This window comes from Bubalus kerabau, chromosome 12 (genome assembly GCF_029407905.1).
Source record: "Bubalus kerabau isolate K-KA32 ecotype Philippines breed swamp buffalo chromosome 12, PCC_UOA_SB_1v2, whole genome shotgun sequence".
In the NCBI taxonomy this organism is placed as follows: domain Eukaryota; kingdom Metazoa; phylum Chordata; class Mammalia; order Artiodactyla; family Bovidae; genus Bubalus; species Bubalus kerabau.
Genome location: NC_073635.1, coordinates 87,731,859 through 87,745,735, shown reverse-complemented (window position 1 = coordinate 87,745,735; position 13,877 = coordinate 87,731,859). Strand labels below are relative to the sequence as shown.

General features: G+C 43.7%; 1 long non-coding RNA gene across 1 annotated transcript in view; it reads right to left on the bottom strand.

Annotated features, from left to right (window-relative positions):
• The window catches only part of LOC129624203 (uncharacterized), a 37,564-nt gene extending 27,866 nt beyond the window's left edge, over positions 1–9,698 (bottom strand). Inside the window, exons 1-3 of the long non-coding RNA XR_008700824.1 lie at positions 9,629–9,698; positions 9,157–9,193; positions 3,544–3,842 (exon numbers count right to left, since the gene is read on the bottom strand). This is a non-coding gene — a long non-coding RNA (uncharacterized LOC129624203). The remainder of the gene's footprint in view (positions 1–3,543; positions 3,843–9,156; positions 9,194–9,628) is intronic.
• Positions 9,699–13,877: the final 4,179 nt, after the last annotated feature.

Genomic DNA, 13,877 nt, shown 5'->3' with positions numbered 1-13,877 from the left:
AGCCACCAGAGAAGCCCCTATACTACACTTGATCTTCGCCAGAAGGTATAAAGGTAACTCAGTGGTACTACCAGCTAGATGTGGAGAGAAGCCAGAGTTGGGGTACTAGTAATGTTCCAGGTCAGTGCTGATCAGAATAAACAGACCGAGCTACATGTGATTGAAAATACTCGGTAGCCACGCTTGCAAAAAGTGAAAAGAAGCTGAGAACTACTTGTGTTTTATTTTCTACAAAAGGAAAATGGTATAAAAAGTAGTGCTTTACTTCATATTTTTGTATCAAGCCTTTGCAATCAGTCTTTTTTACATTTGGAGCCCTCAGTTCAAACACTAATTTTTCAACAGAAATTCTTGATCTGTACTTAGCTTCTATACATTATACAGAGAGAAATGTACATTTGCACACTCACGCTGCTCCAAATATACTTAAACATTGTCCAACTGTTGAATCAGTAACTGGTTTTCGTTAAGTACGTCATGGAATAGGGAATGGCAACTTGCTCCAGTATTCTTGCCTGGAAAATTCCATAGCCATGGACGGAGGAGCCTGGTGGGCTACAGTCCATGGGGCCACAGAGAGTAGGACACAACTGAGCAACCGAGCGTGCACGCATGCACGCAAGTACGTCTTAAGTACCTCTGGCTACTGCACTGGATCGGGCCCCTGGACAGGTGACCTAGGTGATGGGTACATCGTGCGTTCAGTGTAAAAATTCACTGTGTACTTAGATTATTTGTGCCTTTTCCTGTACATAGGTTATTATTCAAACTGTAAAAGAATTTACTGCTTTGCAAGTAAGCCTAAGAGTGAGAAACACAGGATCAGGAGTTAATTTCTGGGTTTGTTTTTTTTTTTAAGTAAATCAATTTTTATTTATTCTTGTCTTTATTTTTAACATTTGCGATCCATTTTATTTATTTTTGTTGGAGTATAATTGCTTTATAATATTGTGTTAGTTTCTGCTGTGAAAGTGAAAGTGTTAGTCAAGTCTAACTTTTTGCGACCCCAAGGACTGTAGCCCACCAGGGACAGCTCCTCTGCCCATGAAATTCTCCAAAGAAGAAGCTGCGGCTTCCCTGGTGGCTCAGATGGTAAAGAATCTGCCTGCAATGCAGGAGACCCAGGTTCCATCCCTGAGTTGGGAAGATGCCCTGGAGAAGGGCATGGCAACCCACTCCAGTTTTCTTGCCTGGAGAATTCCCTGGATAGAGGAGCCTGGTGGGCTGCAGTGCATGGGGTCACAAAGAGTCCAGACATGACTGAACAAATCTGCACATTACAGCTCATAAACCTGCAATGTCTGTCTTGTGGGACATGCATACACCATCAGTCTCAGGCACTCAGCATCTGCTACCATGATTACCCTGTTGGTCACTCTCCCCAAAAGCAATATTCAAATATTACTGATAGGCCCTCCCCCACCAGATTTATACCCTAAAACTGACCACTGTCTGTGATCACACTCATGCTGTATACATTCTTCTCATGAATGGTGTTGCTATAATTGATGAACCCTGACAGAGGGCAAATCAAAGCCCACTTTGAAATTGCTTTTCCTTGTGGTTCAGATCGACTGTGAAATAGTCTTGTTAAAACCTCTGTCTTGTAAAATGGGGCTGCTAAGTGTTAATTGTTCCATTGATGAATAGGTAGCTGCTGACTGATCCCACAAAGATAAATTGGTCTCTTTCAAGTACATTTTTTTAAAACCTTGTGCAACTGTGTGGACGCTCAAGGATTGAATGAATAAACAATTTTTCCCCAGGAAAGAAAATTTCAAAATTTCTAATGCCATAAAGACAGCCTCTCAGTCATCCAAGAATAATCTACTTATCTTAGTAAAAGCACAATAGTAATAAGTTTATCCTCATGTGATTCTAAATTCTAGACTTAAGTCATAACTATTTTCATTCCTTAAATTTGTAATTATCTTTTAAAAACATCTTTTGTGTGTGGTGATGTTAACTAGACTTATTTTTATCATCATTTCACTATATATAAATATAGAATCATTATGTTCTATACCTGAAACTAATACAATGCTTTATGTCAAAATTATAGCTCAATTAAAAAATGTTTAAATAAAATAAAAATCAAAACGAGGTGCACATACAAATTGAATAAACAGCTATTTCTATCGTGGATTGGAAATATTTCATTATTCAGATTTGTATTTTGTACTGGCTCTTGGGGGAAAAAACTGCAGTGTGTTTATCTGCAAAATGTCAGGCTGGAGGTGAGGGGAGGGTGAGATGTATGGAAAGAGTAACATGGAAACTTACATTACCAAATGTAAAATAGATAGCCAACGGGAATTCGCTGTATGGCTCAGCAAACTCAAACAGGGGCTCTGTGTCAACATAGAGGGGTGGGATGGTGCAGGAGATGGGAGGGAGGTTCAAGAGGGAGGGGATATATGTACACCTATGGCTGATTCTATAGGTGTACGGAGAGGGCAATGGCACCCCACTCCAGTACTTTTGCCTAGAAAATCCCATGGACGGAGGAGCCTGGTGGGCTGCAGTCCATGGGGTCACTAGAGTCGGACACGACTGAGTGACTTCACTTTCACTTTTCACTTTCGTGCATTGGAGAAGGAAATGGCAACCCACTCCAGTGTTCTTGCCTGGAGAGTCCCAGGGACAGGGGAGCCTGGTGGGCTGCCGTCTATGGGGTCGCACAGAGTCGGACACAACTGAAGCGACGCAGCAGCAGCAGCATGGCTGATTCATGTTGAGGTTTGAAAGAAAACAACACAATTCTGTAAAGCAATTATCCTTCAATAAAAAAATAAATTAAAAAAAAAAAACAAAACAGAGGGAAGACAAAACTTCATTTTACCTGAAAAAAAACACAAAAGTGTCAGGCTGCAAGTTCTTTAAATGTCATCTGTTTAGGTCTCAAGTTTCTAGTTGGTCCATTTTTTCCTTTAGATCTGTGCCAGTCTACCAGAGGTAGAGCTACAGCCTTGGGTAGTAGTGACAAGCCCTGATTGTGGTCATCTGGGCTCAGTAGTCGGTCATCCCTGATGGCGGGGGCATCGCAGGAGGAGAAAGAAGCTCCGGGGCATGAGAGGTGCTCTCACTTCCCCGCAACCCTGGGGTCCTCAGGACTGCACAGGACTCCCCTGGGCTGCTTTCAGGAAGTATCCATGCGTGAACTCCTGGATCCCACGTTCTGATTGACTCTATCTACAGAGAGACTGGGCTCCTGGGATGTTAAGGTTCCCCTCCCTGCAGGTGACTGGGACCCTGGCTTATCTCCACGCCCCACTACTCAGAGTTCTCTCCCCTCACACTAACTTTATCTAAGACAAACCACATCACCTTCTTTTTAGTGGGAAACCTAGTTGTACAGGTTTTGGGCTGTGCAGCTGATCGGCACGAAGCAGAAACTGGAGGTCCAGTCTCAGGACTCAAGGTCACCTTGTCCCACTGAGTCACACTTGTTCCCAAATGTGAGAGATGCCAGCGAGGGAGGTGCTACCCAGCCTTAATCATAGGCCAACCTTCTATGGATCAGAGACGGAAGTGGCAACGCACTCTAGTATTCTTGCCGAGAGAACCCTGTTGACAGAGGAGCCTGGTGGGCTGCTGTCCATGGGGTTGCATAGAGTCGGACACGACTGAAGCGACTTAGCAGCAGCAGTTCCGTAGATCAAGGATGAGCTTCATTTTTCACTGTAACGCTCACTCATCTTCGTGATTCCCGGTTTTAGTTTTCTTCACTTTTGTCATCAATAATTCTCTCAAAGTTAGGGCCCACGCAAAAGACGCAAAGGAAGGACCACTTGGTGAAAATCCTTGCCATCATGTTAGTCTGGATCGCACCTCTGCCTTGGCTGAATACATTAACATTTCAGCAAACTAGCATTAGCAAGAATTAATTCAGAGCAAATATATGAACACACTGCAAACAGCGCTATTATTCTGCATGTTCTGCTGCTGTTGAAAGGCCTCTAAGTCTATACTTCACAGTTAGAGAAACAGTTGCCTAATCCTGCGCTACAGGGGGTGTCATTGTCATTTAGAGGCAGAGATAGCGGTGACTTCGGTCCATTGCGATTCTGGAATCAGAGACTCTTCTAGTGCCGTCCCTCTGGTATGCAGGTGACATTTCTGACCTACCACTGGGAGGATATGCCATTTGAGGTGTGAGTGGATGTGTGGGCTGTGTGCATGCTAAGTGGCTTCAGTTGTGTCCACCTCTTTGTGACCCTGTGGACTGCAGCCCGCCAGGCTCCTCTGTCCATGGGATTCCCCAGGCAAGAATACTGGAGTGGGCTGCTGTGCCCTCCTCCAGGGGATCTTCCCAACCCAGGGATCGAACCCGAGTCTCTTATGTCTCCTGCATTGGCAGGCAGGTTCTTCACCACTAGTCACCTGGGAAACCCGGATTTGTGGGTTACTCCATGTAAATTTCCTTCACTTCTTTTGTCCTTAGTTCGCACTTCTTGTAATTAAACTTTAAAATTGTAAGTTATATATTGTCAGTCTATAGGAACTAATGGGTTATTCGGGCAAGTGCGTTGCCCTGTGTGAGGATATATCCCCAAGCCTGTAAAATGTGGAAACTGACACACACCGCAAAGATGGTCACCGGGATTAAATGAGATGACGGATGTCTCGTGGACCACGACAGATGTTCAACAAATAGTATCATTTGAAAGCATTCAAGAGAACCTGGATCAATTCAGTAAGGCTGAGTTAAGACGTGTTGACATGTGGATTTCACTTTCTTGTAAAAAAGAAAACGAAATCTCTCAGTCTGCTTCAGCTTTTTGCCCTGTCTTGGAGAGTCTGTGTAAACTGCTAGGAGTTCATGCAGCTGTGCTGCGTGCGCTTGGCTTTCCGCTGTCAAATCTGGCAGCCCTCTATTCAGACACATCTTTCATACACTTCATTACATTATGGTGTCATTCGGTGAGGGTTTTTAAAAGTATTCCATGCTGCTTGAAAGGTCTGATTCTGTGGCTTTCATTTCTGTTTTTCTTAAGGAACAGGAAAACCTTTGCTATGATAGTAATTAACAACTGGTACTCCGGATGGCATCCATCAAAAGTTCACCCCAGAGCAGCTGTAGTTTTTGGAATCTGACACCCAGCTGTCCCAGATGGTATTTTTAGCATTACGCTCTCTAAATACAGGAGGTGGTGTCAAAATACATTCAAAGGATAATATTATTATGGAGATTCTCGCAACGGAATTGGGTTTCCTCTCTTCCCTTTTCTAAAATAAATGTCCTCTACAAATAAGTAAACCCTACCATAGTTGACAAGTCTATCCTCATGGGAGGGTCAATCAAGAATCACCAGGATACACTTTTGAAAATTGAAATTGTGAATATGCCTTCAGAACTCTTCTCATTTCTATTATACTTGAGTCCTATAGCAATAGTTTAAAATTAGGGCCATTATTATGATCCTAAAATTTTTAAATGATGATAACATTATATACATTTTAAATGGTGATAAAATTATATAAATTTTAAATGACTATAAAATTATAAAAGGAGAAGAAGGCAGCAGAGGATGAGATGGTTGGATAGCATCACTGATTCAGTGGACATGAACTTGGGCAAACTCCAGGAGATGGTAAGGGACAGGGAGGCCTTTCGTGCTGCAGTCCATTGGGTTGCAAAGAGCTGGACAAGACTGAGCGACTGAACGACAACAAATAAAATGATTATCTCTAAACAAGAAAGTATCCGCTGAATGCTTCCTTCCTGTTGTTGTTGCTATTTAGTCATCGTCCTGTCCAACGCTTACTAGGTGTCTAAAGTTACTATGAATTGTGCAAAAAAGATCCTTTCTTTGTAAAAACAAAACGACATTTTACTGTCTAGTTGGCAAACTCGTTGTAAATGAATAAAATAAAATGCTGAATTGTGGGGAAAATATTTTAATACATGAATATATTTGCATTTGTGACATAATATTTGCATCTGCAAAATTACTAACAACTGAACAACTGAACAGTTCCGAAGACTCAGATCCACAGTTATGCAATGGTAAGAGCGAAGGTCAACTGTCAACCAAGCCAGTGACCCCCTGGGAGGCCTAAACAGAAGCTGCTCCCAAAGGAGGCCTGGAATTCCTCTGACATTCCAGCCACCAGCACAAGCCTGCCCTGAACATCCCAGGCCTGCCCTCAACTCCAATCTCTGCCTCTTTGTCTGTTCTGAGGCTTTAAAAACAATCGTACCAATTCTCTAGTTGCTATCATCAAGTTCCGTAGCTTTAAACACTACCTATGTGTTGATATGTCCCAGTTATCTACAGTTCAGAATTTTCCCCAAATTCCAGAAACCATTTGTCCCTGCATCTACTGATCCTCCCATTGAGAATTCTACTATTTTTAAAAAACTTACATCTAAGGACTTCCATGGTGATCCAGTGGCTAAGACTCTACTCTCCCAAGGCAGGCGTCCCAGGTTCAACCCTTGGTCAGGGAACTAAATCCCACATGCCACTACTAAAAAGCCTACATGCCCACAACTAAGACCCAGGGCAGCCAAATAAATAAAATACAAATATTAAAAAAAAAATTACATCTACAGAGCAGAAACAGACTCACAGAAAAGACAGAACAAGCTAGTGGTTATCACTGAGGGAAGAAGAGAGGGGACAAGATGGGGCATGGGATTAAGAGGTTAAAAACTACTAGATATAAAATGATAACCAACAAGGACTGACTCTACCACACAGTGAACTCTGCTCAATATTCTGTAACAAGCTAAATGGGAAAAAATTTTAAGAATGGATCCCTGTATATGTATAACAGAAGCTAACACCTGTACTCCTGAAGCTAACACAGGGTTGTTAATCAACTGTGTGTGTGTGCTAAGTCGCTTCAGTCATGTTCAACTCTGCAACCCCATGGGCTGTAGCCCACCAGGCTCCTCTGTCCATGGGATTCTCCAGTCAAGAACACTGGAGTGGGTTGCCATTTCCTCCTCCAGGGGATCATCCTGACCCAGGGATCAAACTCACATCTCTTTTGTCTCCTGCATTGACAGGTGGGTTCTTTACCCACCTGGGAAGCCTTAATCAACCATACTCCTCCAATATAAGATAATGATTAAAAAGGAAGAAGAGATAAGCCACAAGTGTATATTGTACAGCATAGCGAAATAGAAATATAGCCATTGTTTCATAAAAACATTAAGAGGAGTATAATCTATAAAATATTGAATCGCTATGTTGTACACCTGAAACTAATATAAAATTGTAAATCAACTATGCTTCAGTTAATAAAGAAAGAAAGAAAGCAAAAAGAAAAAAATAGCTGTATCTAAAAACAAGTTTCTCCATTCCCACCTGTGTGAAGACTTCCCCGTCTCAGGCCATAGGAACTCTGTGCTATGAACCTCCCCTCTGTCTGCGGTACAGTCAGACCTTGTTGGTTATCATTTTATATCTAGTAGTTTTTAACCTCCTAATCCCATGCCCCATCTTGTCCCTCCCCTTGTTCCCTCTGTGGTAACCACTAGCTTGCTCTCTCTTTTCTGTGAGTCTGTTTCTGCTCTGTAGATGTAATTTTTTAAAAATTGTATTTATGTATTTGGCTGCCCTGGGTCTTAGTCAGGACATGGAGGTTCTTTAGCAGCGGCGTGTGGGATATGTGCTACGAGCCTTCCCTCTGGAGTCTGCTCCTTCCAGGAACAATCATGTGGTCTTTTCTCACTGTCTTCATGACGGATCCCCTGGTCAAGAGCATCATGAACCCTGGGTTTAATCACGGAATCTAACTTGCCCCTGCTTCTGCCATGGCTCCTTTCAGTATATTCTCCACGCGTGTCAGTATAAGCCTGTGAAAGCAGAGGTCACACATGGTCACTCACCTGACACGACGCTACGAGACAGCCCCACCTGGGAGTAGACGCAGAACTCTCACCATCCTGTAAGATGTCCCGACCTCGTCTCCTGCCAATCTGCCCCCTGTTCTCGGCTTCCCAGGCACCCGGTTCCCCAACATGCCAGGCATCTGCGCCCAGGACCTCGATGCGCTGCTCCTTTCTGCTCCTCTCCTTTCACCCGTGACCAGCTCCCTGCCTTCATTCAGGGTTCATTCAGAAGTCACCCTCTCCATGAGGCATTCTGTGTCTACACTCCCCAACGTGTCCCTGTCTTTTCCTGCTCCTCCCCTGGACTCTGACACTCCGTAGCCACCCCCTCCCCCTCAAGCCAGCTTTGAGATTCTTCTCCTAAGCTCTAAGTATTGGTGCATATACTGTCTGTTTCCTGTATTGACTTTGCTGATATTGTCTGCCTCCTGCCCTGAAATATACCTCGCTGCGCAGGGGTTTTTCTCTTGTTCCTCACAACATCTCCCAAATCTAAAACGGAGACTGACCTGGAGACGCCCGTCAACTAAAACCTGTTTCATAATCATTGACAGGGCTTTAAGGATGACTCTTCAGGGGCTGTGGTCTAGAGAGCAAGCAGACGATTATGGTTTTATACACACAACACCAAAACAGCCCATCAAGAGAGTGAAAGTGTTAGTCGCTCAGTTGTGTCCAACTCTTTGCAACCCCGTGGACTGTAGCCCTGCCAGTCTCCTCTGTCCATGGGATACTCAAGGCAAGGAAATGGGTTGCTATTTCCTTCTCCTAGGGATCTTCCTGACCCAGGGATTGAACGCAGGTCTCCTGCATTGCAGGCAGATTCTTTACCATCTGAGCCACCAGGGCATTGAGAGAGTACATTCAGTTAAACAAATGAACAAATAAACAGGTTGACTCATTTGGTTCTACTCATACGATCAGTTAAGGTTGTTCTTACCACAATAAAAACAAAAGCTCACCCATGCAGAGTATTTCATGCATCCATCTCCTGCAACTTTAGAATCACCTTCTCATCAATGAGCGTTTCTTAAAAATTACTTTGTTTGCCCAAGAAGCCAGAACACCGCCTTCCATGAGATGGAGACAGAACATAGACACACATGCAGACAGCTCTGTGATTTCTGAAATAAATCTGAAATAAAGAGGAGGATGGCGTTCCTCTCGGCCCGAGACGTAGGCTCTAACTGCTCCTCAAAGGGCTGAGGAAAGTGTTTGGGGACGTTCTTATGAGCAAGGTACTCTGTCGCTCAGGAGATGAGTAAAATCTAATAAAGGGTGTTGATTGCCCACCCTGGGGCCCCTCTTACCCTCCCAGGATGAGGATTCCCTTCTGATGATTGCTTCCTGTAGCAGAAGAACAAAAATTTAGTAGGAACATGTGGGAGTCAAACAGCATTGCAGGAATCACCCCCTAGTTGCTGATCACTCACTAGATTAAAACTGAACAAGTGCAGAAGTTCCATTCTGCAGAAATGGAGAATAGCATTCCCAAAGAGTGACTGAGCCTGCCTTGAGAAGAGCGTCCATGTCTTTTCCATCTTGAACTCTGCTCTCCCGACATCTGTCTCATGTGTACTCAAAAGTGATTGTTGGTGGAAAGAGACATGTGAAGCTCTTAGAATAAACTATTGGATCGCAGCTTCCCACTGAATGTTTTTAGTACAGCCAATGCGCCCCCCAAGGCAAATCCATTAGAACGAAGCAATCGAGCAGAGCTCACCAGCGTCTCTGTCAACCCTGCTTAACCATTTTCCATCCAGGAGCTATACTGTTAGTTACCTTGCCAATATTACATCGATGAAGAGAAAGGTTGCATTCATCTTCCTGTCTTGCTTTCTGTTCAGGCCTCGACTCGGTGACGCTTCAATTGTGAAAACCTAATCACAGGGCATTTTTACTCCCCTATTTCCTGAATGTCGAGCAAAGTTAAAAATATGTCAGATCCTTCCAGCAATGTGTCTTCTTTGACACGAGGTAGTTTTGAATAAGTGTGTACATCACCTAGGATATAAGTGCTTTGCTCAGCGGACAGAGCGCTTGGAGTCACCACAGAGAGGTTCAAGGCATCCATGGCTCCTTTGACTTTAAATACAATGGCTCTTAGAGGGTTATCTAAGGAAAAGGTGAACTTGACAAAGACTTTGAATTCTGTTTTCAACCAATTGCCAAAGCACAATGATATTCTTTCTTCTGTGGCGGTCACAGAATTTCAGAGTCTTTGAAATGTAGCCAAATAAATGCACCTTGGGATCTTTAAATAAAGAATCATATTCCCAAAGGACCAGAGGGGGAACTGCAATAGCAGACTTATACGTTAGTTTCTGGGAGAGCCAAGACGAAACTCTCCAGAGGGAGAAATGCACAGCTTCCCTCGGCAGACAATCGCAACGCTCTCGAGTCACTTTCAGGAAAAAATAGAACCCGAATACTGTGTCCTCTGGGCCTCTTCTCGTTCAGCAGCCTCTGAACAGTGAAGGCGGCCAGCGTCCCTGTCTTCATACTGAAGGTCACCCTTTATTCTCACTCCACCCTTTGCTTCTCTTGCTGAGATAATCCATGGCGCTTATTGGATTCAGATCAAACCAAATGGATTTAAGAATTACTATTAGCACTATGACCTCAGGAAACTAAAGTGGCAGTGTTAAACCCTGGCGATAATAGAAAGGTACTCACTACATAAGTGACAGTCTTCCTCTCCACTGTGTATCTCCCCTCAGCTCTATTGTGTCCTTAGACCCCTAACAGCTCATTCATTAATTTGAATTATTAAACTGTAAATAATGCTTTTGTGGTAAGGATGGCATTTAACCAAAAAATGTAATAGTGGAATTTTATTATTACAGTAAGCAAAGAAGAATAATAAAGTTGTACGGTCTTCTTGCAGCATTTTCAAATCTCAGTAAACTGATGTCTGCTTCTTTAAAAAGTGTTGTGGCCTATGGATTTTAGTTAAAAAGAATGTATTTAATTGGCTCATCAACTGTAACAGGTGAATCATACTAAGGGAGCAGGGTAAGATGGTGTATCAGAAATCTCTGTACTTTCTTTTAAAGTCTATTTTTTAATAAAGTTCTCAAGCAATTGAACTTGTTTAAAAAAACAGTGCTGTGAAAATATAAGTCAATATCCACTGACAAAGTTAAACATTGTAAAGAATGGGAGAAGTGTTTGAACGGGAAGGAATAGGGTGAGCACAAATATAGGTTACAACTAACACTTTAGAAATGAAAACATCTAAGAATTGGAAAAGAAATGGAGGAGAAATAAAATAAACCATTATATGAACCATTTGGATAGCTTCTAATATTGCTAAACACTGGTTAAGAGTCCACCTGACAATGCAGGGAACATGGGTTCAATCCGTGGTCTGGGAGGACCCTACAAGATGCGGAGCAACTGAGCCCGGGAGTTGCAACCACTGAGCTCAGGTGCCCCAAGTACTGAAGCCCACACACCCTGGAAGCCCTGCTCCCCAGCAAGAGAAGCCAGCACAGTGGGAAGCGTGCACACTGCAGTGAAGAGGAGCCCCTGCTCGCCACAACCAGACAAAGCTCGTGTGCGTCAGTGAAGACCCAGCACAACCATAAATCAATAAATAAACCTAAAAAACAAACAAACAAACAAAAACCTTCATGTAACCGGACGATCTTTATTGTCATTCCGGCTCTCATCTTTGTTCATGTCCTGGGTATTTACAAAGACTTTCTGCACTTTGCAATTTGAGGGGACTTCAAACCTCACATAGACTTTGTTTTTGAAGGGATTTATGCCTCAGCCATCCTAGGGGGACAGCTGCAGTTGCGCTGTGTCCCAGCTGGGCTTCACCTGCCCCTTCAGACAACCGACAGCTGTTCCGAGCAGCAGGAGGACCCCCAGCCCCACCAGCTGGGGCCGCTGCGTGTCGGCACAGAGCGGCGTTTCCACTGCGCGCCTGCTCTCCTGCTTGGGAACACTCCTCCCCGGGGTGGGCTTGGAACCACAAGATCTTCAGTTCTCTCCGAATAAGCTCTTTACTGGGGACCTGAAAGCTGTCATCCAGGTCAACCTCGAGTCTGGGAGCTCAGGGTGTTGGAAGCCGGTTCCAGGAACTGACGCAGCAAGGGCTTTGTGTGACAGACTGCCTGAGTGCACGCGAAGTCGCTTCGGTCTGGTCTGACCTTCTCAGTTCCCTGTATTAAAGCCGTTCAAGTGGAAACACTGAGTGACTTGTTTCTCTGACAACATCCTTCTTGGTGCTCAGACCCTGTCTTAGTTTTCTAGGACTAGCATCACAAAGCCCCACGGGCTGTAGGCTTCACAAAGCCCCACGGACTGTAGGCTTGAAGAGCAGAGCTTTACTGTCTCACAGTCTGGAACCTGAAAGTCCGGGATGGAGGTGTCCAAATTTGGTTTCTTCCAGGGCCGTGAAGGATGCTCCTTTTCATTTCTCTCTCCTTGGTGTGTAAATGGCCATTTTCTTCCTGTGTCTCTTTGCTTTCCATTCCCCTGTGAGTGTATCCACTTCCAGACTTCCCCTTTTTGTAAGGAAACCAACTGCATTGGATTAGGACCAACCCTACTAACTCCATTTTAACTTAATTATCTCACTAAAGACTGTGTCTCCAATAAGGTCACATTTAGAGGTACTTGGGGATTAGAACTTCAACATATAAATTTGAGGGAAACATAAAATTAAACCCACAAAAGATTCAAAATATCAGAGACTTATACAAGACAGATGGAGAAGGAAATGGCAACCCACTCCAGGATTCTTGCCTGGAGAATTCCATGGACAGAGGAGCTTGGCGGGCAACAGTCCATGGGGTTGCAGAGAGTCAGACATGACTGAGTGACTAACATACAAGACAGAAGCTGGTTATTTCTTATATAATCTAAGGATATTATGTCAACAGCTGGTTTACTGCCCAACAACATTTTAGGTTGGCAAGCTCTTGTCTCTCAACTTGGCGTGGATGTTGTCCCTAAATTCACCTCATGGACCAAAACTGCTGCTGCAGCACCAGCCATGAAGACTATATCCCAGCCGGCAGGCAGTACTAGACAAAAGAGAGACTGACAGCGAGCATAAGCAAGCTATCTGTTAAGAAAGCTTTCCCAAAACTGCCCACAACATTTTTGCTTACATTCTTTTGCCCAGCATTAACTCAAATGGCCCTGTCCATCTCTTGTATGAAATGCTGATTAACATGTTCTGAGAAACGATTAACCTGGTAAAAACTCTGTTGCTCTGAAAAAAAGGGGAAAGATGAGTATTAGAGGTCAACTGGCAAATTTCTCCACCGTGAAGCTATTACAGAATTATAGGCCATGGTTTCAACTATTTGGTTGAAAAAAATAGTGAAAAGACTTACACAGGTCAACCGAAATACTGTCTACTGTGTGGATTATGTCAAGACCCCAGCATTATTTCTAAAAGCCGGATTTCTTTATCAAACAACTTTGGACACAGTGTATGTCTTGTCAAAGGAAAACTCAGACGCAGACTCACTTTCGAAAGGAAGGTGTTTCTTCACAAAGACTTCTAGGAGAATCAGACGTCTGATTTTCAGAAGGTGTCAATCAGAAGGACTGGCTCAACAAACAGAAAATGCAACAAATATTTTTAGCAATGGCAAATGACCGAGCTTAGTACGTTTGTATTGGTCTGCTCATGGTGGAAAAATAGCAGTTCTCAAGCACATATCGTATTCACAAAGTTATATTCAAACAACAACACAGGAAAAAAAATCAGGGACAAATTTTTGTGAAGTCCAGATATATACAAAGTAGACAAAATTTTATCATTTGGGGTTATTGTTGTTTAGGTGCTAAGTCATGTCTGAGTCTTTTGTGACCCCCTTTCCTGGGTCCTCTGTCCATGGGATTTCCCAGGCAAGAATACTGAGTGGGTCACCATTTCCTTCTCCAGGGGATCTTCCCAACCTAGGGATCGAACTTGTGTCTCCTGAGTCTCCTGCATTGGCAGGTGAATTCCTTACCTGAGCCACCAGGGAGGCCCCATCATTTTGGGTACCAGAACCCATAGGGT